The sequence below is a fragment of the Mirounga angustirostris genome, unplaced genomic scaffold (assembly GCF_029215605.1).
Source record: "Mirounga angustirostris isolate CCGP_5_RB_7025 unplaced genomic scaffold, mMirAng1.0.hap1 SCAF_12, whole genome shotgun sequence".
Classification (NCBI taxonomy): Eukaryota; Metazoa; Chordata; class Mammalia; order Carnivora; family Phocidae; genus Mirounga; species Mirounga angustirostris.
Window position 1 is genome coordinate 90,214,706 of NW_026991720.1, and position 26,261 is coordinate 90,240,966.

Sequence of the window (26,261 nt, forward strand, 5' to 3'; positions counted from 1 at the left end):
CCAAATTGGCAAAGAAGAAGTCAAACTCTCACTCTTTGCAGATGATATGATACTTTATGTGGAAAACCCAAAAGACTCCACCCCAAAACTGCTAGAACTCATACAGGAATTCAGTAAAGTGGCAGGATATAAAATCAATGCACAGAAGTCAGTGGCATTCCTATACACCAACAACAAGACAGAAGAAAGAGAAATTAAGGAGTCGATCCCATTTACAATTGCACCCAAAACCATAAGATACTTAGGCATAAATCTAACCAAAGAGACAAAGGATCTGTACTCAGAAAACTATAAAATACTCATGAAAGAAATTGAGGAAGACACAAAGAAATGGAAAAACGTTCCACGCTCATGGATTGGAAGAACAAATATTGTGAAGATGTCAATGCTACCTAGAGCAATCTACACATTCAATGCAATCCCCATCAAAATACCATCCACTTTTTTCAAAGAAATGGAACAAATCATCCTAAAATTTGTATGGAACCTAGAAAAGACCCCGCATAGCCAGAGGAATGTTGAAAAAGAAAAGCAAAGCTGGCGGCATTACAATTCCGGACTTCAAGCTCTATTACAAAGCTGTCATCATCAAGACAGCATGGTACTGGCACAAAAACAGATACATAGATCAATGGAACAGAACAGAGAGCCCAGAAATGGACCCTCAACTCTATGGTCAACTCATCTTCGACAAAGCAGGAAAGAATGTCCAATGGAACAAAGACAGTCTCTTCAACAAATGGTGTTGGGAAAATTGGATAGCCACATGCATGAATGAAACTGGACCATTTCCTTACACCACACACAAAAATAAGACTCCAAATGGTTGAAAGACCTCAATGTGAGACAGGAGTCCATCAAAATCCTAAAGGAGAACACAGGCAGCAACCTCTTTGACCTCAGCCGAAGCAACTTCTTCCTAGAAACATCGCCAAAGGCAAGGGAAGCAAGGGCAAAAATGAACTATTGGGACTTCATCAAGATAAAAAGCTTTTGCAAAGCAAAGGAAACAGTCAACAAAACCAAAAGACAACCGACAGAATGGGAGAAGATATTTGCAAATGACATATCAGATAAAGGGCTAGTATCCAAAATCTATAAAGAACTCATCAAACTCAACACCCAAAGAACAAAGAATCCAATCAAGAAATGGGCAGAAGACATGAACAGACATTTTTCCAAAGAAGACATCCAAATGGCCAACAGACACATGAAAAAGTGCTCAATATCGCTCAGCATCAGGGAAATCCAAATCAAAACCTCAATGAGATACCACCTCACACCAGTCAGAATGGCTAAAATTAACAAGTGGAAACGACAGATGTTGGCGGGGATGCGGAGAAAGGGGAACCCTCCTACACTGTTGGTGGGAATGCAAGCTGGTGCAGCCACTCTGGAAAACAGTATGGAGATTCCTCAAAAAGTTGAAAATAGAGCTACCATATGATCCAGCCATTGCACTACTGGGTATTTACCCCAAAGATACAAAAGTAGGGATCCGAAAGGGGTACGTGCACCCCGATGTTTATAGCAGCAATGTCCACAATAGCCAAACTGTGGAAAGAGCCAAGATGTCCATCGACAGATGACCTGGATAAAGAAGATGTGGTATATATATACAATGGAATATTATGCAGCCATCAAAAGGAATGAGATCTTGCCATTTGCAACGACGTGGATGGAACTGGAGGGTGTTATGTTGAGTGAAATAAGTCAAACAGAGAAAGACATGTATCATATGATCTCACTGATAGGAGGAATTCTTAATCGCAGGAAACAAACTGAGTGTTGTTGGAGTGGGGGGTGGGGTGGGAGGGATGGGGGTGACTGGGTGAGAGACACTGGGGAGGGTATGTGCTCTGGTAAGCGCTGTGAATTGTGCAAGACTGTTGAATCTCAGATCTGTACCTCTGAAACAAATAATGCAATATATGTTAAGGAAAAAAAAAAGAAGAAGAAGAAGGTAGTGGGAGGGGAAGAATGAAGCGGGGGAAATCGGAGGGGTGGACGAACCATGAGAGACGATGGACTCTGAAAAACAAACTGAGGGTTCTAGAGGGGAGGGAGGTGGGAGGATGGGTTAGCCTGGTGGTGGGTATTGAGGAGGGCACATTCTGCATGGAGCACTGGGTGTTATGCACAAACAATGAATCATGGAACACTTCATCTAGAACTAATGATGTAATGTATGGGGATTAACATAAGAATAAAAAAAAAAAAAGAATGGCTAAAATTAACAAGTCAGGAAATGACAGATGTTGGTGGGGATGTGGAGAAAGGGGAACCCTCCTACACTGTTGGTGGGAATGCAAGCTGGTGCAGCCACTCTGGAAAACAGTATGGAGGTTCCTCAAAAAGTTGAAAATAGAGCTACCATATGATCCAGCCATTGCACTACTGGGTATTTACCCCAAAGATACAAAAGTAGGGATCCGAAAGGGTACGTGCACCCCGATGTTTATAGCAGCAATGTCCACAATAGCCAAACTGTGGAAAGAGCCAAGATGTCCATCGACAGACGAATGGATAAAGAAGAAGTGGTATATATATACACAATGGATTATTTTTTTTTTAAAGATTTTATTTATTTATTTGACAGAGAGAGAAATAGCGAGAGCAGGAACACAAGCAGGGGGAATGGGAGAGGGAGAAGCAGGCTTCTTGCTGAGCAGGGAGCCCGATGTGGGACTCGATCCCAGGACCCTGGGATCATGACCTGAGCCGAAGGCAGACGCTTAATGACTGAGCCACCCAGGCACCCTATAGACAATGGAATATTATGCAGCCATCAAAAGGAATGAGATCTTGCCATTTGCAACGACGTGGATGGAACTGGAGGGTGTTATGTTGAGAGAAATAAGTCAAACAGAGAAAGACATGTATCATATGACCTCACTGATAGGAGGAATTCTTAATCGCAGGAAACAAACTGAGGGTTGCTGGAGTGGGGGGTGGGGTGGGAGGGATGGGGTGACTGGGTGATAGACACTGGGGAGGGTATGTGCTCTGGTAAGCGCTGTGAATTGTGCAAGACTGTTGAATCTCAGATCTGTACCTCTGAAACAAATAACGCAATATATGTTAAGGAAAAAAAGAAGAAGAAGAAGAAGGTAGCAGGAGGGGAAGAATGAAGGCGGGGAAATCGGAGGGGTGGACGAACCATGAGAGACGATGGACTCTGAAAAACAAACTGAGGGTTCTAGAGGGGAGGGGGGTGGGAGGATGGGTTAGCCTGGTGATGGGTATTGAGGAGGGCACATTCTGCATGGAGCACTGGGTGTTATGCACAAACAATGTATCATGGAACACTACATCTAAAACTAATGATGCAATGTATGGGGATAATATAAGAATAAAAAAAAAAAAAAAAAACTAGATCTTAAAAGAAAAGACACAGGTAAAAAAGGAATTGGAGAACTAGAACCCAATGGTGGAGAAATAACCAGACTGCAACTGAGACCAAAAATAAATAAAAAAGGAAGAATATGTAAAAAAAAAAAAAAAATTTAAGAAGAACTGAAGGATAAAAATAAAGGACAAATATATATAAGAATTCCAGACTGAGATAATAGGATGAGGGAGAATCAATATGTGAAGAATTAATGCCTATGAGTTTCCAGAATGGATGTTTAATATACAAACTCTTAGATTCAGGAAGCAGAATAAATAACAAGCAGGATTAAAAGAAACCCTGAAAACCAGAAAACATAAACAGACTCCTGGACCTAGAATACAGGGAAACTTCAGAGTTCCAAAGGAAGCAGAAAATCTCAAGAGTATCCAGACAAGTGAGTACAATGAATAAAGAGAAGGCAAGTGTGGGAAGGAGGAAGAGGAAATAGAAAACAGAAGGAAGGAGCATCACAGAAAAAGAACAGAGAAGAAGGGAGGAAATGGGGTGCGGTGGGGGGGGTGGTCAGTTGAAACCAGAATGGTGCCAATTGACAAGCATGAAAGGCAGGCTTTCCTGAGGACGCTGCCCCTGAAATTCTGACAATAAGCCAGGAAGGTACTGTGGTTTCAGATTGGCAGGACCTGGAGGCCTGACACAAACAAATTAAAATCCTTCTTGAGATCAGCATCAGGATTTCCAGATATTAAGTTCATTCTATTACAGCCTCATAAATAATACCACCAGCATGTAGGGGAGCAGGCTTCCATGAAGGAAAATCAGAACAATAGCTGTAAATGCTCAAGGACTTCAAATGTGATCATTATCAGATACTAATAAAAATTACTATATCTGAAATGTTTTTTTTTAAAAGTATGGTAATAAAAATCACAAAGGAACACACAATGGAATATTATTCTGCCTTAAAAAGGAAGGGAATGGTGACACCTGCTACAACATGGATGAGACTTGAGGACATTATGCTTAGTGAAATAAGCCAGTCACAGACAGATACTGTACAAGTCCACTTCTCTGAGGTCCCTAGAATAGTCAAGTTCATGGAGACAGAAAATAGGATGGTGGTTGCCAGAGGCTGGGGGATGTGGGGGGATATGGAATTATTTAATGGGGATAGAATTTCCATTTTGCAAGGTGAAAAGCGCTCTTGAGATTGGCTGCCCAACAATGTGAATGTACTTAACTGTGCACTTAAAGATGGTTAAGATGGTACATTTTTATTATCTGTATTTTACCACAATTAAAACAGGTTTTTTATCACAAAAAATATATTATAAAAGTGACTAGGCAGATTTACAAAATAGCAAATGAAACTTTTGAAAATGAAAAATAAAATCACTAAAAAATGTTTTAAACACTCAATATATGATAAACATTATATTAGCCACAGCTAAAGCATTATTAAAAAGGAAATAGAGCTTAAAAAAAAAGAAAATAGAGCTAAACAAATGATCCATATTCTAGCACAAAGCAGAAGAAAAATACAAAAGAGAGGTTAAGTCATAGAAAATCAAATGAGAAGGGCTACGGAAATGCAGTTAGAACCTCAAAGAAGAAGAACAGAAGTGAGGCCATGTTCAAAGAAGTAATGGCTGGGATTTTTCCAGATTTGATGGAGGACATTAATTCATTGCCATAGAAACCACAGTATATACCAAGAAGGATAAATGATAAAAAATACCACCTAGACATATTATAATAAAACTACAGATTTCCAATGACAAGAGACTACCTTAAAAACAATCCAAGAGAAAAGGCAGCTCATCTACACAGAGCAAAAGTTAAACTGCCTACAGACTTTCCATCTTTTACTCATCCTGGTTTAGGTATATATATATATACCAGTACCACCGTTTTGGAAAACAATCCTCCACTATCTGGTAAAGTCAAAGATGCACATACACAGCTACCCAGCAATTAGACTCCTCAAAAAAACAAACAGCGAAAGAAAACAACAGTAACAAACATTGCACGTGTGAATCAAGAGACACGTACAAGAAGGTTCATAGCAGCATTGCTTGTAATCAGCCCAAAGGGATAAAAAATTGTGACATATACTATTGGCATTGAAAAAAAAATCACCTTGAAGAAATCTCATAAACATAATGTGAAAAATTAGTATGACATTAATTATATGTGGTTCAAAATATGTAAAATTAAACAATGATTTAGGGTCATGTTTACCTCTTGGCAGGGGGGTGTGATCAAAGAATATAACACAAGCATATAATAATGTTAGACTTCCTATGCTAGTTGTGTTCATTTCTAATCTTTTCACCTTACATACACGTTATATTCATTTTTAAAAATATTAATAGCTAGCAGTTTACTGTTTAATTCTAATAATGACTCTGAATGACAGAAGTACTGTTTTACCCCCCCTTGTACATATGGGGAAACTGAGGCACAGACGATTAAGTAACTTTCCCAAGGTTCCAGGCTGGCAAATGGTAGAGCCAAGAGCAGAATCTCGGCACTTTGTTTCCATATTCTCTTTTTTGTATTTATGTAATATTCCATTCTAAAAATAAAAGGAAATGAAAAAGAGAAAAATGCTTGGCATTAATGCTTCAAGGGCTAATGCCATTAAAAATGTTTTGCAAAAAGCTAAATATGTTGTGTGTATATAGGTATGTGAGTGTAATAAGAAATATGTATCAAAAAGTTAATAATCATTTTACCTGTGTAAATTTTTTCTTCATTTTTTAAAATTATCTGCAGTGAATATTTATTTTTACTCAATGGGGGAAAAAGTCAACATTATTTAAACAGACTCCTGCCTTTGGCTTTTAAAAAATAAAACACATACCCTAAATCACGTGGTAAATTGCATAGTCAGCCTAATTACATCTTCCCTGGCAGATAACAGATAACCATGAGTATTACTGGTTCCAAAAAAGGGCCTTCATTTTGTATCCAAAGGCAAATAGTGTTTTAAATCTCAGCAAAAATTTTTAAGTCTGGCGAGGAGTTGCTGGGGGCTGGTCTTGACACGCACCTCAGCCAATTTCTGTGGCTTCAGGGCAACTCCAGCAGCACCCGAGGCAGAAGGGTACCTGCGTGTGTGGGGGGGGGGGGTCCTTTGTGCACAGCCGCCCAGCTGAATAAGGAGAGACACAGAGGGAATTCTATGCAACAATCAAGAAACAGACTCACAATACAAAGAGATTAGGGGCCTGACTAGCAAGTTGAGAAAAACAGTCGGACAGCAGTGCCAGTTTCCCGCTGGCATTCAGGAAAGCAGGGCAGGCTGTGGGGCGCCGCGGGGAAGCCGCTAACTGTGTGGTGCCGAACCCACAGGGGCACTTTAGGCGTTGCATCTGTTGTCTTCCAGGGGAGGGGGGAAAGAACGCATTTCTGCGAGGCAGTTTTTGCTTTTTCGAATCTATCTTTTTTTGTTTTTGCGTATCGCCGGCACACCTGTGACGCAGCGGCACACGGGCGCGCAACCCTGTGATCTGACAGCTCTGCACGCGCTGCTTACCTCCCCCACAGCGAGGCTGCGTGTGTCCCGGCACGCCGGGACTACGCATCACCGCCCGGCCTCTGCCGGGCCTCGTATTCCCGTGACGTACTCACTCCGTACCCGCGCCCGGGCCTCGGGGAGGCGGGCGGACCCTCACAGGCCGAGAGCGGAGAACCGCAGAGGCCGGGGGCGTTCGCCGCCGGAGAAGCACCGAGTCAAGCCCCGGGCGCGTAGGCGCGAGCGCCCAGCCGCAGGTCCGGGGGCGGCAGGCTCCGCACGCCCGCCCGGCTTTCTAACATTTCTAACAACTTCATGCAGCCAAACGAAAACCGCCTCGACGTTCCAAAGGCCATTATTCCAACTGCACACGGCATCAGTGTCCACTGAACAACCAGAGAGCACTGTGGAACACCCGCTTTTGGCCAACAGCTCCCAGGACGGCTCCTTCACTTAGCAGCTTGGCGCTCTGCCGCGGATCGCACCGTCGCTCCCGAAGCTTTGGATCCTGGCTGCTCTCGCTCGAGAGGGATAGAACAACACCTGCACAGAGATGCTCTGGGAACAGTCCTTCGCCTCGGTCCCATTTACTCACCCCCAGCCGCGCCACACCACACACACACACACACACACACACACACACCACATCACACACACACAACAGAGCACACACAACATACCGCACCACACACACACACACACACACACTACCACATCACACCACACACAACATACCGCACACAACATACCGCACCACACACACACACCACACACACCACATCACACCACACACACCACCACATCACACCACACACAACAGAGCACACACAACATACCACACCACACACACACACTACCACATCACACCACACACAACATACCGCACACAACATACCGCACCACACACACACACCACACACACCACATCACACCACACACACATCACACCACACACAACAGAGCACACACACACACACACCACACACACCATACACATACATACCACATCCACTCCACACACACACACCACACACACACACACCACACATACCACAACAGACCACACACAACATACCACACCACACACACACACCACACACACATCACACCACACACACCACCACATCACACCACACACAACAGAGCACACACAACATACCACACCACACACACATCACACCACACACAACATACCGCACCACACACACACACCACACACACCACATCACATCACACACAACAGAGCACACACAACATACCACACCACACACAACATACCGCACACAACAAACCGCACCACACACACACACCACACACCACACACACCACCATATCACACCACACACACACCACACACACCACACACACCACACACACCATACACCTACATACCACATCCACTCCACACACACACCACACCACACACACACACACCACAGCACACACACATCACACCACACACAACATACCACACCACACACATACATACCACATCCACTCCACACACACACCACACCACACACACACACCACACACACCACACCACACAAACTCCACACCCATACCACACCACACATACACATACCACATCACAACACACACACACACCACACACACCACACCCACTCCACACCCATACCACACCACACATACACACACATCACACCACACTGTACCACATCACACCACACACTTACCACATCACACCACACACACACCACACACACACCACACACTACATGCACACACCACACCACACGCATACACCACACACATACACACCACATACATCACACCACACACACAACATACACACACCACACCATACACACACACGCACACACACCCACACACCCTGTGCCTTCTCAGAACCATGTAGCCTAAGAAAACAGCCTTCAAAGGTCACTCCTGTCTGGCTCATGACCTCCCAAATCAAGATTAACAACTCGAATGTATTAAAATGAGAATTGGGAGTTATTTTTCACTTTAGATTTCATTTAAAAATAACAAATTACAAAATAGTAGCTGGAAAGGGAACCTGCTAATGAATATTTACGAAGTCTGCTAACCAGAAATAAAGACAAAAGCTGCCTTTTCTTGTCACATTAAAGTGAAAACAAACAAGACCTGGAGGAGGCAGCAGGAAAGTCCAAACGAAACTCTGATTGCAGGGATGAAGACAAGCAGTGCAAGTCCAATAGAATATAGAGCTGGGACTGGATGATGCACAATCCCAAGAATTCTAATGAACACAATCCAGGGACTTTCATGGCGTTCCATCTCCAACAAGGGCAGTCATTTGGCTCATGGTGAATAGCTCTAACTCTTGGCTTTCTAGCTAAAGAAGATGGAGAAATTTCAATAAAAATTAAGAGCAAGAGGTTGAAAAATGCTCCTTTTTAATGAAATACAGTCTCATACTCCATCAACTCCCATTTCTGCCAAAGACAACTGTATGTCCTTCTTGGGGCCAATGACCTGGTGACATATGATGATAAAGGCTGCAATTTCTTAGTTATTTTATGTTGGGTATGTGTGCTTGCTTTTCACTTCTGAGTTTCAGTGACAGCTGAGTGGGGCAACCAAAGTTCTTACTCCCTGGTATGCCAGTAAGAGTCAGAGCTTAGAAGGGGTACATTTGGCTTAAGAGCAGGTTGACAAACAGGAAAAAAAATTGTTGAAGGGCACAGCTGGGCTGGGGGAAAAGCAAGCTTTCATTTCCATATGAGTCTGAAGCTTTAAAAGCAGACTAGAGTGCATGAAACTTTTAAAAACCTGAAAGTCACTAAAAATCTATCAGATCTGCTAGAGACCTCTTCAAAGGGAAGGGAGATTTGACAGCAACAATAGGAATAGTAATAAATCCCTTTCATGTTATTACCACAGGGGCTGAAATTGTCCTTAAATTACAGTACTTCACCTTTAAAGTACATGAATCCCTAGGCATCTTGTTAAAATGCAGATTCTGATTGAGCAGGTCTGGGATGGGGCCTGAACTTCTGCATTTTTAACAAGCTCCCAGGTGATGCCCTTGCTGCTTGTCTGTAGCCCATGCTTTTAGTAACATGCATGTACAACACTAAAATAGAAGCCCGAAGATCAGAGTTTTAGCACCTGCTGTGGGTTTCACATTAAGATTTGGAGGCATATCCCCAAGCGGTTTCCTTTTCTTTCTTTTCTTTTTTAAGATTGATTTATTTGAGAGAGAGAAAGAGAGAGGGTACATGAGCAGGGGGAGGGGTGGAGAGAGAAGGAGAGAATCCTTAAGAAGGTCCCCCCCAGTGGGGAGCTCGTCGATGCAAGGCTCGATCCCAGGACCCCAAGATCATGACCTGAGTCCAAATCAAGAGTCAGACGCTTAACCGACTGAGCCACCCAGGTGCCCCCCACCAAGCGCAGTTTTCTCATTTGACAGACACTCGCTTGCCCTAGTTACCGCATGGGTCATCGTGAGGCTAGAACTAACAACATGCAAAGTGCTTTGTAAATTGCAAAGAACAAAGAATGGCAGCATTATCACCATTATTAAAAGGATCATGAAGCATAAATGACTGAAGGACCCAAAGTGTAAACAATTTGGGACGATTCAGACACATGTATTTCCCTAGGTGGGTGGTGGTCACTGTGACCACTGTCATACTCTCTGATGCCCCAGGGGCATGGCTGCACACGCAGTTCTACATAACACCACAGTCAACTGGGTAAAACGAAATGCAGACTAGTATAAATGCCCAAATGCACGAGAGGATTTCAGAGATGGACCAGATTGGTAGGGGCTAGAACAACCAAGAAAGGCTTTGTGGAGAGAGAGCATGTGTTTTGAGGTATGCTCAAAAGGAAGAGAATGGCTTAAGGTAGCTTAGAGCAGGGCAGGGACAATGCTGAGCAAAATCAGAGAGGGAACTCAATTGGATGAGTCATTCCAGCCGGCAGACAGCGCCAAACACTATTCTCATTGTGTTAGATTGTGTTAGATTCTCATGTGTTAGAACATTAAGGCCTCATCAACAGATGCAGGAGGGACAGTGGCCTGGAATAGCCGGGTAAGGACTGTGCACTTTTTCCTCATGACACAGAGAGTCATCTGAAGAGTTTTAGCTTAGCAGTAAGAGAAGGAATGAAATTTGGTATTTTAATGAGCTCTATCAGGGAGAATACTGAAAACACGGAAATCAGTAAGAATACCTTTAAAATTCAGTTTTCTAGCAGTGGGTCTATTTAATCAAGCGAAAAGTGAAATGAAATCTCTATCTGCCTATATATGTTTTTTAAAAATTACAAAATTAAAAAGAATGAAAGCAGAACTGCTTTAGGTCAGGAGGCGATGGGGCCCTGGGGACAAGCTCTCAGGTCTGGTGAAGGTACTACAGTGTGATAAGCATCTAAGATAGGATGCTGGAACTGGAAATCCAAAGGAAACCTAGGTAGACATAGTTCCATGAGAGAACAGTTTATCTGGTGGCTGAGGCTGAACCAGAGCCAGACGTTCTGGCTGCCAATCCAAAAAAGGCTCTTTCATCTCCATCTTCTTGTCTCGGCTGATTTGTATTGACAAGATACGCCAAGGAGAAAATGCAAAATCCAATATACTTAGGAGTCATTTAGAAACTTCTTAGTGCCTTCCCCTTATCTTCTGACACTGAGGTCTTCAAAGAGCATTTAGTCCCATATCCACTCTTTAATCTTATCTCTGAGCAATTAATTGATTGCAAAACTTGTTCTCCAAAGCTCCAGACTTTCTGTTGTTGTCTAAAAGCCCTTTGTAGCGATTTCACACTCAGGAATATTTTAACAATGTCCTCCCAAGATCTGAGTTTCAAAAGAACTTACATTGGGTACAAAGGACCATAGACTTTGATTTAATTTTACAGGTAGGCAGAGCGGTAGGCACAGGAAGAGGGAGATAAAAGATTTTAAAACATATGGAAAGACACCTATTCAATGAAAAAGATTTATTATCACAAAGCCACATAGGAGATCTCTATGGGCATTTTCAAAGATACTACAAGAGATTTTAGTTATAAAGAAAACAAATGTGGATAAATAGTCGTGCTCTTCTTCCATTTGCAAAACAGAGCATACATGTTTGAGTTTCTGGAAAGATCATTTCTGAAATCTGAAATCACAGAATCACAGAGTTCAGAGTTCTCCATAAATGCTCTGGGGAGCATTTCAGGGATTCAAGACTGAATGCTGTTTTTCCTTGCTTTGAAGATTTTTTTAACTGTATATTCCACAAGCTCTTTTCCATGTCTTATTGTCCAAGAGCAGAGGAATTCCCTTGATACAAATCCAACTATCTTCCTCCTTTAATTTATGTCCATTTTCTCTTGTTCTGTCTTCTGTGAACATGGACAAAACACGTCCAATATCTCTCCTCAAAAGATCTCCATTTACTTGAAGATAGAAGGGAGTTACATACACCTGAATCCCCCAATCTTAAACAATTCCAGATTTTTCACTTTTACTCATAGAATTTTCTTTCCATCTCTTTAATGACTTTAGGTTCCCTTTGGAACCTGGCCCAACTTCTCCATACACTTTATAAAAGGGGACTAACCATGTGGAAGAACGATTTCAATTTGCAGGTGATGCATCTTTTATTAACCTCCATTCTCTACCAAAGCAAATGTTGTAATAAAAATGACATTAAAAATGCATTCTGTATTATAACCAATTGGTCAGAAATTGCTGGTAATTACAATGAAGGTATAATTTAATGAACGTTGCCTGTATCCAAGCACTGAATACTTTGCTGCCAAATCCTGGCAATGACTCTAAGAGGTAGGTGTTGTCATCCCCATTTTTCACAGGAAGGGCCTGGGCTAGATGTCAGAGATCTTGATTCTGATTCCAGAGCTATGACCTTCTCACAGTGCTATAAAGATACATAATCACAGACTCACGCAAACACATGCATGACATGGACCATGGATGGCTGCTGTAGATCAGGCTTCCCTAGAGCTAGACTCTGAGATGGGGATTGCCACACAGGGATTTTATGGGGGAGGGCTCTTGGGCCTGAACAAAGCAGGACAAGGCAGTAGGAGAAGCTGGGCTGTGGGACAGTCGCAACAAAAGCCCCAGCCGACCCTACCAGTCCTACAGAGTTGTCCTGAATTGGGGCAAGGGTCTTTGTGTCCCCAAACTGACCAGTCATTGAATGTACAATGCTGCCCCAGGTCAGGTGGTATAACCTTGAAGGAGGCAACTCTCTGTAGCCGAGGCCTAAGGACAACCAGCAAGGAGGGACTCAGCCTTGAGCTCTCAGCTGTCAACACCCCCAGAAGCTGGGGAAAGAGTGTCTCAGTCCTAGAGAGGGCAGGGCACTTGGGTGGCACATCACAGCTCAACTACTGTGAGTGTGTTCCGATTGCCAACTTCGGATATCGGTCTGTGTACCTATTTACAGGTTTGTAAGTAATAGAAAAATCACATAGCTTTAATGCCAAAGAAATAAGTAAGATTGATTGGGGATAAAGGACCACAAATACTGCTTTAGCTCATGTGTAGGGAATGAGGAATCTATTTCTATTTCTGGGACTCTGTCCCTTTGCTGTGACACTTTCTCCATATGATACACACACACTAAAATGGTGAGTCTAAATAAAACATGAAAACTTTGATAGCAAAGAGGGGAAGCAGAAAGGACAGAAAATAATTTGAAATACCGGTAACATAATTATTACCCAAGTGGATGTCACTGTGTTTGAATAGTCCTGGTTGATGAAAATATACATGTCCTCCAAGTGAAAGATGATATAAGGAATGAAAAAACCCTGTCCGTAGTTCTGCACCTTCAATAATTTTTTTTATCCTCAATCTTTCCTCACAGATTTTATTTTCTAAATGGCATTAAAAAGACATAATTGCCAGGCGCCTGGGTGCCTCAGTCGTTAAGCGTCTGCCTTCGGCTCAGGTCATGGTCCCAGGGTCCTGGGATCGAGCCCTGCATTGGGCTCCCTGCTCCACTGGAAGCCTGCTTCTCCCTCCCCCACTCCCCCTGCTTGTGTTCCCTCTCTTGCTGTGTCTCCCTCTGTCAAATAAATAAATAAAATCTTTAAAAAAAAAAAAAAAGACATAATTGCCTCAGGATGGTTCTTGCTTAAAAAACAAAGAAACAGCCCAAATACTTTGGCTATTGATCATGAAGTGGAAGTTGTGTTTCATTTTCCATTTTATAATGAGATCAGAAATGTTTTTAAAGTTTAAAATTAAAAGTATTTATCATTTATTGTTATCTATGTATCCATTACGCAGAAGCTTTTAAAAAGCTAGAAAGCCAACAATGAGCGAGAATGGCTTATCGGGGCATGAATTTGAAATAGATCCCAGGGGATAACGAATCCAGCTTATATGACGGGAAAATGTGAAGAGTCATTAATTCATATTATGCTGCCTTGCTATTCTATTAATGACTGCAAAAATAAATTCTCCAATCACTGTGCTCATTGTAACATGAGCGGTAAGATATCAGCACAGAAGCTGGAGTTCAAAAAGTTAATAACAAACCTGAATCAAGAATAATTTCCCAAATATGCAAACAACAAAAGGTAGTGAAGAGTGAAAATTCAAATGCAGCAACGTTATCTGATTAGAAATCCATCGTCATTGTCCTCCGCCAAAATGGCCCACAAATTGCTGATGTAGTCTATGACCTCTATAGTGGGACTGAATTTGTATCAAAAGTTGGTGGCTCAGCATTTCCTCTCCCCTTTCTTTTTAAAATCCCACACTACGGAAGGGTGTAGGGTAACACATTTTACTGTTAAATATGATTTGAGCCTCTTGGAAGACTGCCCGTTCAAAAGTCTCACCACGGCAACTCACCTATGGTTTCCACTTTCTGATAGCAGTGGTTCCCAACAGTCCTCGTCCAGCAGGATTCTGTGTTCAAACCACAGGGTGGAAGGAGGGCTTCAGTACTTGGATACGATGTCAAACTCTAAATACTTTTATTTATTTAATTTATTTTGAGAGAGAGTGTGTACCAGCAGGGGAGGGGGGAAGGGGAGGGACTGAGGGAGAGGGAGAGAGAGAATCTTAAGCAGGCTCCAGACCTAGCACGGAGCTCCACGCAGAGCTCGATCTCATTACCCTGAGATCATGACCTGAGCCGAAATCAAGAGTCGGGCGCTTAACCGACTAACCCGCTCAGGTGCCCCCAAACTTTAAATAACGTTTACGTGGCAACCACACAGCTAACATACTCTATGCAGTGCTCTGTTTGCATGCTAAACACTGTTGCATTCCGCACCCTTCCCACAGTAAGATAGTTCAGAAGAAGACCCTATGACGGAGCCAAACTACAGTGGAGAAAGGTTGGCGTGCCCTTTCCTAGCTATCCTACCATCCTGTGCTCTTTGTCTGTTCGTCCTTATTCATGCTGTTGTGCTGCCAATGTAGCCAAGCTATGCCCAGGGCGAGCCTATCGATGTCTCCCTACACCGGCCCCCCATCTACCAAATGAAGGGTGGTTCACCTGCTTCCCATATCCATGATATACCATTTCTACTGCCAGCTCCATAAACACAAACTGCCAAGGGCTGCACCTTTGGAGACATGTTAGTTTGTATCTCTCACGCACAGAACATGAGTGAGACAGAAAAAGAGACACAGAGACAGGCACAGAGCGAGAAAAGAGAGAGACCAAAACAGGAAGACTTGGGCTCTGCACATCAACGAGTGTAAACTCCTTTTGTTACTGGCAGCTTTCGGGATAAGTGAATCATGTTCTATACACGCACTCTGACGACTTACGGCCCACTGCTTTCACAGCAATGACTGACCACTCTGTGAATTTCAGAGAACAGTTCATTGTCCTTGAGACCACCTACAACTTGCAAGCACGTGCCATCAATCTAAGCTACACTGACTCAGCATTTCCATAAATTCATTTTCTATACATAAAATCCACTGGGTATTGCAATGTATTTGACCAAATCAGAAATACTTTGGGCTTAAAAGAGTTGGTTTTAAAATAATTAATGAGTGTCCTTTTTTTTAATGTGTGAAAGTTGTATTTTATTTAAAAAGGGGAAATGAGGGTGCCTGGGTGGCTCAGTTGGTTAAGTGACTGCCTTCGGCTCAGGTCATGATCCTGGAGTCCCTGGATCGAGTCCCGCATCGGGCTCCCTGCTCGGCAGGGAGTCTGCTTCTCCCTCTGACCCTCCCCCCTCTCATGTGCTTGCTCTCTCTCATTCTCTCTCTCTCAAATAAATAAATAAAATCTTTAAAAAAAAAAAAGGGGGGGAAATGAAACTGGAAACTGGGTTGTTCAGCCAGTACTTGAACTGTGTGTGAATGTGCCTAATACATTGTTACTGAAGGTACCTAGTAGGGAGGCACCTGGGTGGCTCAGTCAGTTAAGCGTCTGCCTTCAGCTCAGGTCATGATCCCAGGGTCCCTGCTCAGTGGAGAGTCTGCTTCTCCCTCCTCCCTGCTCTTGTGTGCTCTCTCTCTCTCTCAAATAAATAAATAAAATCTTAAAAAAAAAAAAAAAAGAGAGTACCTAGTAGGGAAAAATTGGCTGGATGACGGATGTTGAGATGATGGTCCTTTTTTAACTAGACCTGAAACATGGGTGGTTTTGATTCTCTACTGATCCTTCATTTCAGTAGTGGAACCAGCTTAGAGAAAACAAAAACAAAAGCCACGTTAAAAAAGTTTAAAATTACCAAAATTAAACATAAAACGTTCATCAGGGCCTAAAATAAGAAAGCAAAATCTGCTTGTTGAATGGAGAGCAACTGGCCAAGGCAAATGCCATCAGTATGAATGGACTGACTTAATTCAATTTCTTATTACTTTAAGACATATTAGGTAACCCCACAGTGCTCTAAAAATGTGGAATAAAAGAAAATGAGTAGGTGGAAGGGGCAGCCTGAGTTTCAACAGACCAGGGCTCTGACTCCAGCTGTTAGCATTAGGTCAGTTACTTAATTTTGCTTCAAATTAATATTCTTTTGTGTAAAAGTGAAAGTGATAGATTAGTGGATCTGTAAAGTTTCTGGAAAGATGGTAGAGAAATGGACTAGAAAGAGTGAAAAGGGAGCATTTTGTGATTTTCCAACAGGTCTTAAGGAAAAAAAGTCATTAAGCTAATTAAGGCCATAGTAATCAAATAAAATTCACTCAAAATAGTACGATTGTCCATATTATTTGAATTTAAAATTTTTACCCATGACATTCCCTCAGAGAAGGCTCTGAGTAATGTCTAAGTGGGGTAGACTGCTCTGAAACAGTGAAGCCTCTGTTATAACAGCTCCTTTCATGACGTGCTGAGTGATGCTGGAAAAACCCAAAGGAGGGACCCTGACACACCCTGGAGAATGCAGGAAAGATCCTGTTCGATCTCCTGTGGGCAACGCTCATATCCTGGGCAGAGCAATGAAAATGATGACTAGGTAAGAAACCAGGAGATAAACAGAAAAACAAAGCATGTTCCTTACATAATTTCTGTAAATACTGTGAATTCAAATGAAGAATGGCACAGGCCTATACCTCTGAAATCTTAGGGTTTTCATTGTTTTTTTAAAGACTGACTTAAACTTCCTTTCATCAAACTAAAAAAAGTCCCCACATTTGTCCCTAAGAAAAGATCCTTATTTATTTATTTATTGAGAGAGAGAGAGAGAGAGAGAGAGCATGTACGCTCATGGTGCATGAGCATGGTTGGGGAGGAGCAGAGGGAGAGGGAGAGGGAGAATCTCAAGCAGACTCCCTGTTGAGTGTAAAGCCCAACACAGGGCTTGATCCCAGGACCCTGAGATCATGACCTGAGCCAAAACCAAGAGTCAGAGGTCTCAACCAACTGAGCCACTCAGGGGCTCCCTAATTTATTAGACTAAGAAAATAAAAACAACAAATACAGATATGAATGAAATGATAGGTCATGTCAAAATGAAATGGAAATTGAGGGACACCTGGGTGGCTCAGTCGGTTAAGCGTCTGCCTTCAGCTCAGGTCATGATCCCAGGGTCCTGGGATTGAGTCCCGCATCGGGTTCCCCGCTCCGCGGGGAGCCTGCTTCTCCCTCTGCCTCTCCCTCTCTATCTCTCATGAATAAATAAATAAAATCTTTAAAAAAAAAAAAAAGAAATGGAAATTGAGAATGCAGTGAGTTGTGTTTTAAGTGTATGAACAAATAATTTTTTTATTGAAGTATGGTTGACATATTACTCTAGTTTCAGGTGTGCAATATAGTGATTCAACAGTTACATACAGTATGAAATGCTCAGAACAACAGGTGTAGTCACCATCTCTCACCAAACAACATTATTACAATATCATTGACTGTATTCCCTATGTTATACCTTTTCATCCCCATGACCTATATATTTTATTTTATTTATTTTTAAAAAAGGAGGGAGAGAGCGGGAGAGGGGTATGGGGGGAAGGGGCAGAGGGAGAGAGAATCCCAAGCAGGCTCCACGCCCAGCGCAGAGTCCCACATTGGGCTCAATGTCACAACCCTGAGACCATGACCTGAGCAGAAACCAAGAGTCGGACACTCAAACGACTGAGCCATCCAGGTGCTCCTATTTATTTCATAACTGGAAGTTTGTACCTCTTAATCCCCTTCCCCTATTTCACCCATCTTCCCACATCCCCCCATCTGGCAACCACCAATTTGTTCTCTGTATCTGTGAGCCTCTTTCTGGGTGTGTGTGTGTGTGTGTGTGTGTGCGTTTGTTCATTTGTTTTGTGTTTAAATTCCACATATAAGTGAAATCATATGATTTTTGTCTTTTTTCTGGCTGACTTATTTTGAAAGCTTAAGTACAAAATCAAAGTTATATTTCAAACAAGATTTTTAACTATTGCCTATAACTCCCAAATTAATGTTTCTAGCCTGGAACCTTCCCCTAACCTCCCCGCTTACACTTCCAGCTGCCCAGTGGACATTTCTACCTAGATGTCTCATGTATACTTCAAAGTCCTTTCCTCCCCAAGACAGGTCTGCTTCCCCCCTAGTCTCCTATGTCACCGGAGTCAGAAACCTGAGAATCCCAGGTCCTAACATTTTCTCACTTCCAATGCCCAAACCATTGCCAAATCCAGCATAGTGTAGCTCTTTCAAAGCTCTCTTCCTCTATTCCTCACTGCTTCTTCTCTAATTTCATCCCTCTCATCTCTTCAGTGCAAAACAGTGCAAAACAAATCTTCCCTTAATCTTGCTCACCTCCAGCTGTTTCTCTATACTCTCTCCGAGGTAACATACCTAAAATACCATTGACTACATCTTAAAACTCCTCAATGCTTAGACACACACACACACACACACACACACGCCCTTCATACCTGTGGTTCAACAACCCTGAACAACTTATTTCTGCATGCAGGTTTCACACCCCTCTCCCACTGCTCCTGCCGGCAATACCCTCCTCCACTCCACCAGGCCAACTCCCAGTCATCTTTCAAGGGCTGTTTCAGGAGTCACCTCCTCCAAGAAGCCTACTTTTACACACACAATCTCTGGCCCCAGGCTGCATTCAATGTCTTTTTCATTCCTTAACGCACTCTCAATACATTTTCATCATATTGGAGTTGGTCATATCTACTTATGTGTCTGTCTCTTGCATTTGACAGATACTCCTTGAAGGTAAGGACTTATCAGTTTTGCTTCTTGAGATCCTAGCAAAGTTTACAAAAATCAAAATAAAAGTGAATCAAACTATAAAGAAAAACAGATTGGAGGATATAAGGGTATTTTGGAGGATTATAAATATTTGGAAATAGTAATTGTTTTTCTTACTTACGCAAATAATACTTCATGGTTTACAAAGTGCTTTCATATATATTGTTTTGTTTTATCCTTCAAAAATTCTAAAAGGCAGGGTAAGGCAAATATGAAGGCTCTCAGAAACCCTAAATACATAAGAAATTCCTCTGAGGAGAGAAATGTTATTGATTTTTTTCAAGGTGCGTGCACGCACACGTGTACATATATGTTTGTGTTCAAATAAGTCTTCTTAGATCAGAGCTACAACTTCAAATAAATTCCTGTTACATCAAAATAGCCACTTGAATTCCTTCGTAACTACTAAAAAATTCTCCTGAAAAAGAAAAACTCTCAATTCTTTGTAGAGAATTTTCAATTATCTATTCCCTTATTCACTCTTTTCCAAGAAGTAGATTTTAGAACACAGAACAGCTAATTTAGATTTCTAAAGACAAAGAGAGAACTGATTTGCTCTCACCTTCAAAAGATCCACTGGGGCCAAAAGTCTCCTGAAAGTTTCCCTGATGTTTGAAAGCTGTCCTTTTCTCAGAATGATGCCAACAGCTGAGAGCAGTTTTGGCCAAAGTCTTCAACAAACAGGGGTTGTGGGTGCTGAGGAAGAATATCACAAGGATTCCTGAATAGGAAAAAAAACAAACCACAGAATAGTGTAAATTGTTTTGGGTTAGTTAATTCTATTAAGCTGATATTTCATTCTATCATCCTACTAAATTCGACAAGGGGAACTAAATACATATTAAATTCCATGATTAATTTTAACAACACATTTCTGTACTTAAGAACATCAATGTCTTAAGACTTTAAACAATTTAATGGCCACAGGTAATGAAAACAGGTAACATAATTCCAATTACATTTTCGTGTAGGATAGGAGTCTGAATGACCCCTAAACAGCAGGAAACAACTGTGCACACAAATTAAAGAGGAAAAAAAGGCACTTGATCTTATTCTCCTCTAATACTTCATGGGAATACTGGTCGCTTTACAATCACATCAACACACAAGCTGTGGCTGGGAAGAATCTAATACCGACCGAAAAGAACAAACAGTGAAGAACGAAGTATTTGATCAAGGTTGACGATGTCAGGGAGGAACTCAGCAATGCAATTACATTTTAGAGGTGGCTTTGAAGTCAGTGAGAAAAGAAAGCATTTGGGAATAAAAGGGGGTTGCTAAACACATCACTGTAAGAAAACAAGCATATGGTTAAGGTAGAAAGACACGGAATGAAGCCTTCATTAAATGGAAACCACCTAACAGAAGTACTGAATATTGTGTTTGCTTAATACCTCACTTTTAAGAGAAAGGGTAAAAATCACAGAAAAGAGTATTCAGAAACCTCTTTTAAACCAAAACTTGGGGTCAGTGTGCAGCGAGGAGAGCTGAAGGCGGGAGTGCTAGACCTGCTCCCAGCACTAAGGGTCTGACCTTGGGCATGCTAAGTGCTTCTCAACCTTGTGGGCCCTCGGAGAGCTTGTAGAAAGTATCGCTGGCTTGGCTCCATCCAGGCCAAATAAATCTCTGACATGAAATGAGAATCTCAGGTGGGTCGGAGTCCAAGCACAGGCATTTTTTCCAAAGACACAAAGAGAAGATGTTTCCAGATGGTTCATCTAGCTCGAACATTTGGCCTCTCCCTAATGGTTTGCACCTGGTAATTCAAGTTTGTCTTAAAACAAATATGATTTAAATTAATAGTATCCAAAGTTTAAGACCCTATAAAATTAAATAGTGCCCCCAATTTTCGAGAAGAGGAGACTGGGGCTCTGAGAAGTACGGTGCCATAGGCAAGGTCCAAGCAAAAGAACACCACTAGGATGGAATCAAGTCTTCTGGGGAGATAATGTCAGATCCTGAGCGGGGGCTGGACACAAGTTTGTCTCCGGCTGGGCCGGGAAGACCAGAAGGCAGGGAGCCACACCCAGACTAGGGCCTGATGCCATAGGCTCTCTGGGCTCCCACCCCTTACAGAATGAGAAGGAGGAAAAAGAATCCTACTAGCTAGATCACAGCACTTCATATGAGCTGAACACTGTGCTAAGAAACGCTCCAATCCTCACAACATTCTCAGACCTAACTACTATTATTATAATAGTTTATTTATAATTTACAAATGAGGAAATTGAAGCCAAGTGAGCTTAGTTTTGTCTCTAGAAAGGGGGAACTGGAATTTTAACAAAGCTAGTCTCTCTCCTAACCATGTATTTCCTAGTGGGAATACAGTTAACAGAAAGTTGGAAGCAAGGCTACTGCTCCACTCGGTGTCGGCTTTGTCTTTTTTGGTCACACTGCATTCTCACACTGGAAAGTGGCAACAGAGGCATCCTGGAGTCTTCCTGGTGCTTTCAGATTTTCTCAAGTTAAACACCAATTTCTGTTGTTTGTGACAGGATTAACATTTTATGGAATGATTTTTATTCTCCCTTCACACACACACACACACACACACACCACACACATACATCACACACATACACACAAACACACCACATACATACCACACACACACATGCCACACACATATACACAAACACACATACCACACACAATCACACCACATATGCGTACACACACACATAACACGCACACAACCACACCACATACACAACACACACCACACACATATACCACACACACACCACACACACACACATCACACATACACACACCACACACACACACCACACATACACCACATACACACACACAAAAACACACACATACTACACATACACACACCACACACACAACACATACACACACCACACACACATCACACATACACACACACCACACACACACAACACATACACACCACACACACACACACCACACACACACCACACACACACACCACACATACACACCACACATACACACCACACATACACACATCACACACACACACACACACCACACACACACCACATACACACATCACACACCACACACACACACCACATACACACACACAACACATACACACACCACACACACACACACCACACACACACACAACACATACACACACCACACACACTCTACATACACATATACACACACACTATATCACACATGTGCACACACATACTTCCAAATTAATAGAATTTGAACAGTGAGATTTAATTACACTACTTTAGAGACTTCAGTTGCGTGGGCAACTATCTGAAGATTCACCATCATAATCTGCCCTAACTGACTCAGGCCATCATGAATCTGAGTTTAGAAGCCTAACTGAAGTATCTGGAACATCATTTACAATTCATTTGGAAAAAAATTATCAAACGTTCTTATACTCTCCTTCAATCATCTTGGAGAAGTATCCCTGTTGTAGTTTGCTGCCCTGTTACATTTACATTATGTAAATTATCTCCTTTCTTTAAATGGCATTGTTATTGACTATAATAAAATCCAATTTACAAATATTCCACATATGAAATATATTTTATTTAAGAGGCTAAGGCAAAAACACTACTGTTTCTGACACCTTAGGCATAACCTAATTATATGATGGCAGAATTATCTTCATGGCTCATTTTAGTAATAAAGCAAAAAGATCATTTTCATTAGACCCTTCTGGGAAGAAATAAAAGAGTAGCAATAAAGATAAAAACACAATTTTGGGAATTGGAGGGGGCCTAGAAAGGTCACTGTAGCCAACCACCTATCTGCCCATGGTCTTTTCCATTTCAAGGGATTCTGTATGAGGTTGAACCTCGCTTCCTGCAGCTTTTACTCACTGGTCCCAGTTCTGGCCTTTGGAGACATATCCAGATTCACATTCTAATATAAACTTCCCAACCACAGCCTGCTGCTCCGAAAAGCAGGGGTAAGCTGTGGTTTGAGCAGAGGTGGCCACTGACTGGACCAGGGGTGGGCCTGACGCAGGGGTGTCCCACAGAGGCTGGTGGATGATCCATGAGGTAGCTTTGTGCAAGGATCCCGTCCCAGAAGAGAGATGACAATCAGCCATGTCAATCAAACCAGCTCTCTCTGGGATTTGGAGTGGATGTCAGGTGTCAGAGGAGAACCTCTGGAATATGCAGAGGGAAGCAGAAAGGCCAAAAGAGGGATCATGAGAGAGGAGGGGCATCCCTGAGGTTGCCTGACCCTGATAACGCCCCACTTTCCAGACCCAGACAAGGAAGCTGTGTGGTAAATCCTTACTCCTTAGGGGGCCCTGAGTCTCTGCTCTCTACAGCTCCAAACACGCCATACATATGGACTAAAATGGCAGCACCTCATTTACAGGCCATTCTTACAGCTGTGAGTCAGGTTGACAATGAAGATCTCCCTTATCTTTCTGAAGGTACTGTTAGAACCAAGCAAAGGCTTTATTTTCACCCCATTAATATTTCACCTTTTTAAAATGGAGTTCATTATTCCAACTTGTCAAAAATTCTCGACTTCTCAATTCTGCCCTTCCAAAGTAGTCGTTATGCCTTTCACCTTCGTGCCATCTACAAATTAGACAAGCATGCCATCTACATGATGTCCATGCCATGACAAAAACACTAAATAAGGCACTATTTCACAGAGTGGTATTAAAAATAGCAAAAACAAGACTGTTAACAAATAAAAATGAATGTGTTTATTTTATTTTATCATGTTAGTCACCATACATTACATCATTAGTTTTTGATGTAGTGTTCCACGATAAAAATGAATGTATTTTAGTGTCAAGGTCATTACCTAAAATTAACAATTACCAATTCTTAAAATTGACTGCAAGTCATCCTGAAGCTATAAATAGCTACATAAACTGACATAACCAAACAATTCATCTGCTGGATAAAGGTTTTAACGTTTAAGTTGGTAGAGACGGCAAAATCCAGAAGAATTAGATTCCAGCATCATTAGAGAAAATTAGGTCATAGTTGAGATAACTGGCAACATGAACTTTGTCGTTACAATAATTACCTGTGCAGCAGACCAAGAAGTTATGTTTGAGAAACATATTGCAAAACCTGAGCCAAGTTAGCTCCATCCTTCCCGGGGGCAATCATGGAAATTAGCAGAATCTGTCATTTTAGGTCATCTGGTGTGCCCATGCCAAAGTGAAACTGTTCCCCAAAGGTCTCAATTGCTTTGTCTAATTTAGCTTTCCGTAAGCCTCACGGGATCTCTCTTTATAGTAAAGAGCCCCACACTGAAAAGCTTTTTAAGTTCTCGAGTCTGCTTTTCTCAGTTTTTCTGTCTGCACCATTCCTGTCAGACCATGAAGCTGCAGTTTCTGCTGGTGGTCAGTGTGCCTGCCCGGAACCACCCAAGCCATCCTCACTGCTCTAACCGGACACTTCCAGTCCTCCCAGGACTGACTTTGTGAAGTAAGACTGGAAATCCTCAGAGGGAGAGCCCCATGGGCCCCGTCTAGAAAAAAAGCACGTGAGCGTGCGTGTAGATTTCCCACCATCTCTGTTGAACACGCAGAGGCCTTCCCTGGCTTGCTTCTTTTTTCTCAGCTGTGTCAAATTGTTCGACTGTTCATTCAACAATTACCGTCTGATCCACTGGGGTCAACGTACTGCCCAGGATGCCACGAGACACACAAAGACAATGAAAACTCGGCAGCTTCTGCTCCAAGACAGGGATGAGAGCTAATAATATCATCTTGTGTTATATGGCATTTGCGATTTATTTTTCACAGAAGTCATCTCCCTTGACATTGAAAAATAAGTATTTTTCTTGCCAGCTTACAGATAAAAACAAAGCTTCAGTAAGGTTAGGTGAGTCATGAGTAATTCACTGCAGCTAGTAAGCGGCAAAACCAGGACTCCAGAGGTGAGCTTTGGGATTCCCGGTCTACGTCACTCCCACCAATCCATGGGCGCATTCGTTGTTTACGCAGATAGAATGACTACAGAACAACTTGTGTTGAAAGCTTACTCCATACTGGGTACTTCGGGCATATATCTGATCTATATATTTGATAACGACTTTATGAGGTGGGCGATTTTATTATCCCATCTTACAGGAGGGAAAAGCGAGGACAAGGCGCAAAAAGGGAACAAATGGTCCAGCGTGGCATGGCTAGTAGGTGGCCAAGGGTGATAAACACCATGGAGCAGTGCCACCCGGAAGAAATGAGGAGGAAGTCACTGGATCTGTTGCTAGGAAGGACGCTAAGAAAGTTTGGGAACGTTTTCTAGCATTTCCAGAACAGTGAGACTTTTCTTCTCTTGCAAATCCTGTGAGAAGACACTGGCATCAGAGACGAGAAAAACACGGCAGTTCCAAGAAAAGAAGGCCACGTGGCGCTCCCCTTTCCCTCCACCGTGGCTAGGGGCATGTGAGTCACTTGATGGCAGAGGGAGCTGCCAGCACATGAAGGCCATCTGCTGCTTTAATACTTGCAATGTATATTTTCTACTCTTTCACATTCTTTAGCTAGATCCCGCTGGTTAAGCAAAGCAGAGAGAAGAGACCCTTGGCCTCTTGTTTGTGACTGCCCGGGAGGCTCACCGAGTGTGACGCAGCAGTTTGCCAGGACACCAACTGGAAACATGCAAACCTGATGGCCGCCCGGCACCCACACCTCAATGTGGTTTCCTTATTCTTTTTTTTTTTTTTTTAAAGATTTTTATTTATTTATTTGAGAGAGAGAGAATGAGAGAGACAGAGAGCACATGAGAGGGGGAGGGGCA

The 26,261-nt window shown here is 42.4% G+C and overlaps 1 protein-coding gene across 9 annotated transcripts in view; it reads right to left on the reverse strand.

The window, feature by feature from the left end:
• Window positions 1-26,261, reverse strand: part of NRCAM (neuronal cell adhesion molecule) — a 277,791-nt gene that overhangs the window by 200,102 nt on the left and 51,428 nt on the right. For all 9 annotated transcript variants that reach the window (XM_064575428.1, XM_054505349.2, XM_054505348.2 and 6 more), the window contains exon 2: window positions 20,075-20,233. The gene's annotated coding sequence lies outside the window, so the exon portion shown is untranslated. The remainder of the gene's footprint in view (window positions 1-20,074; window positions 20,234-26,261) is intronic.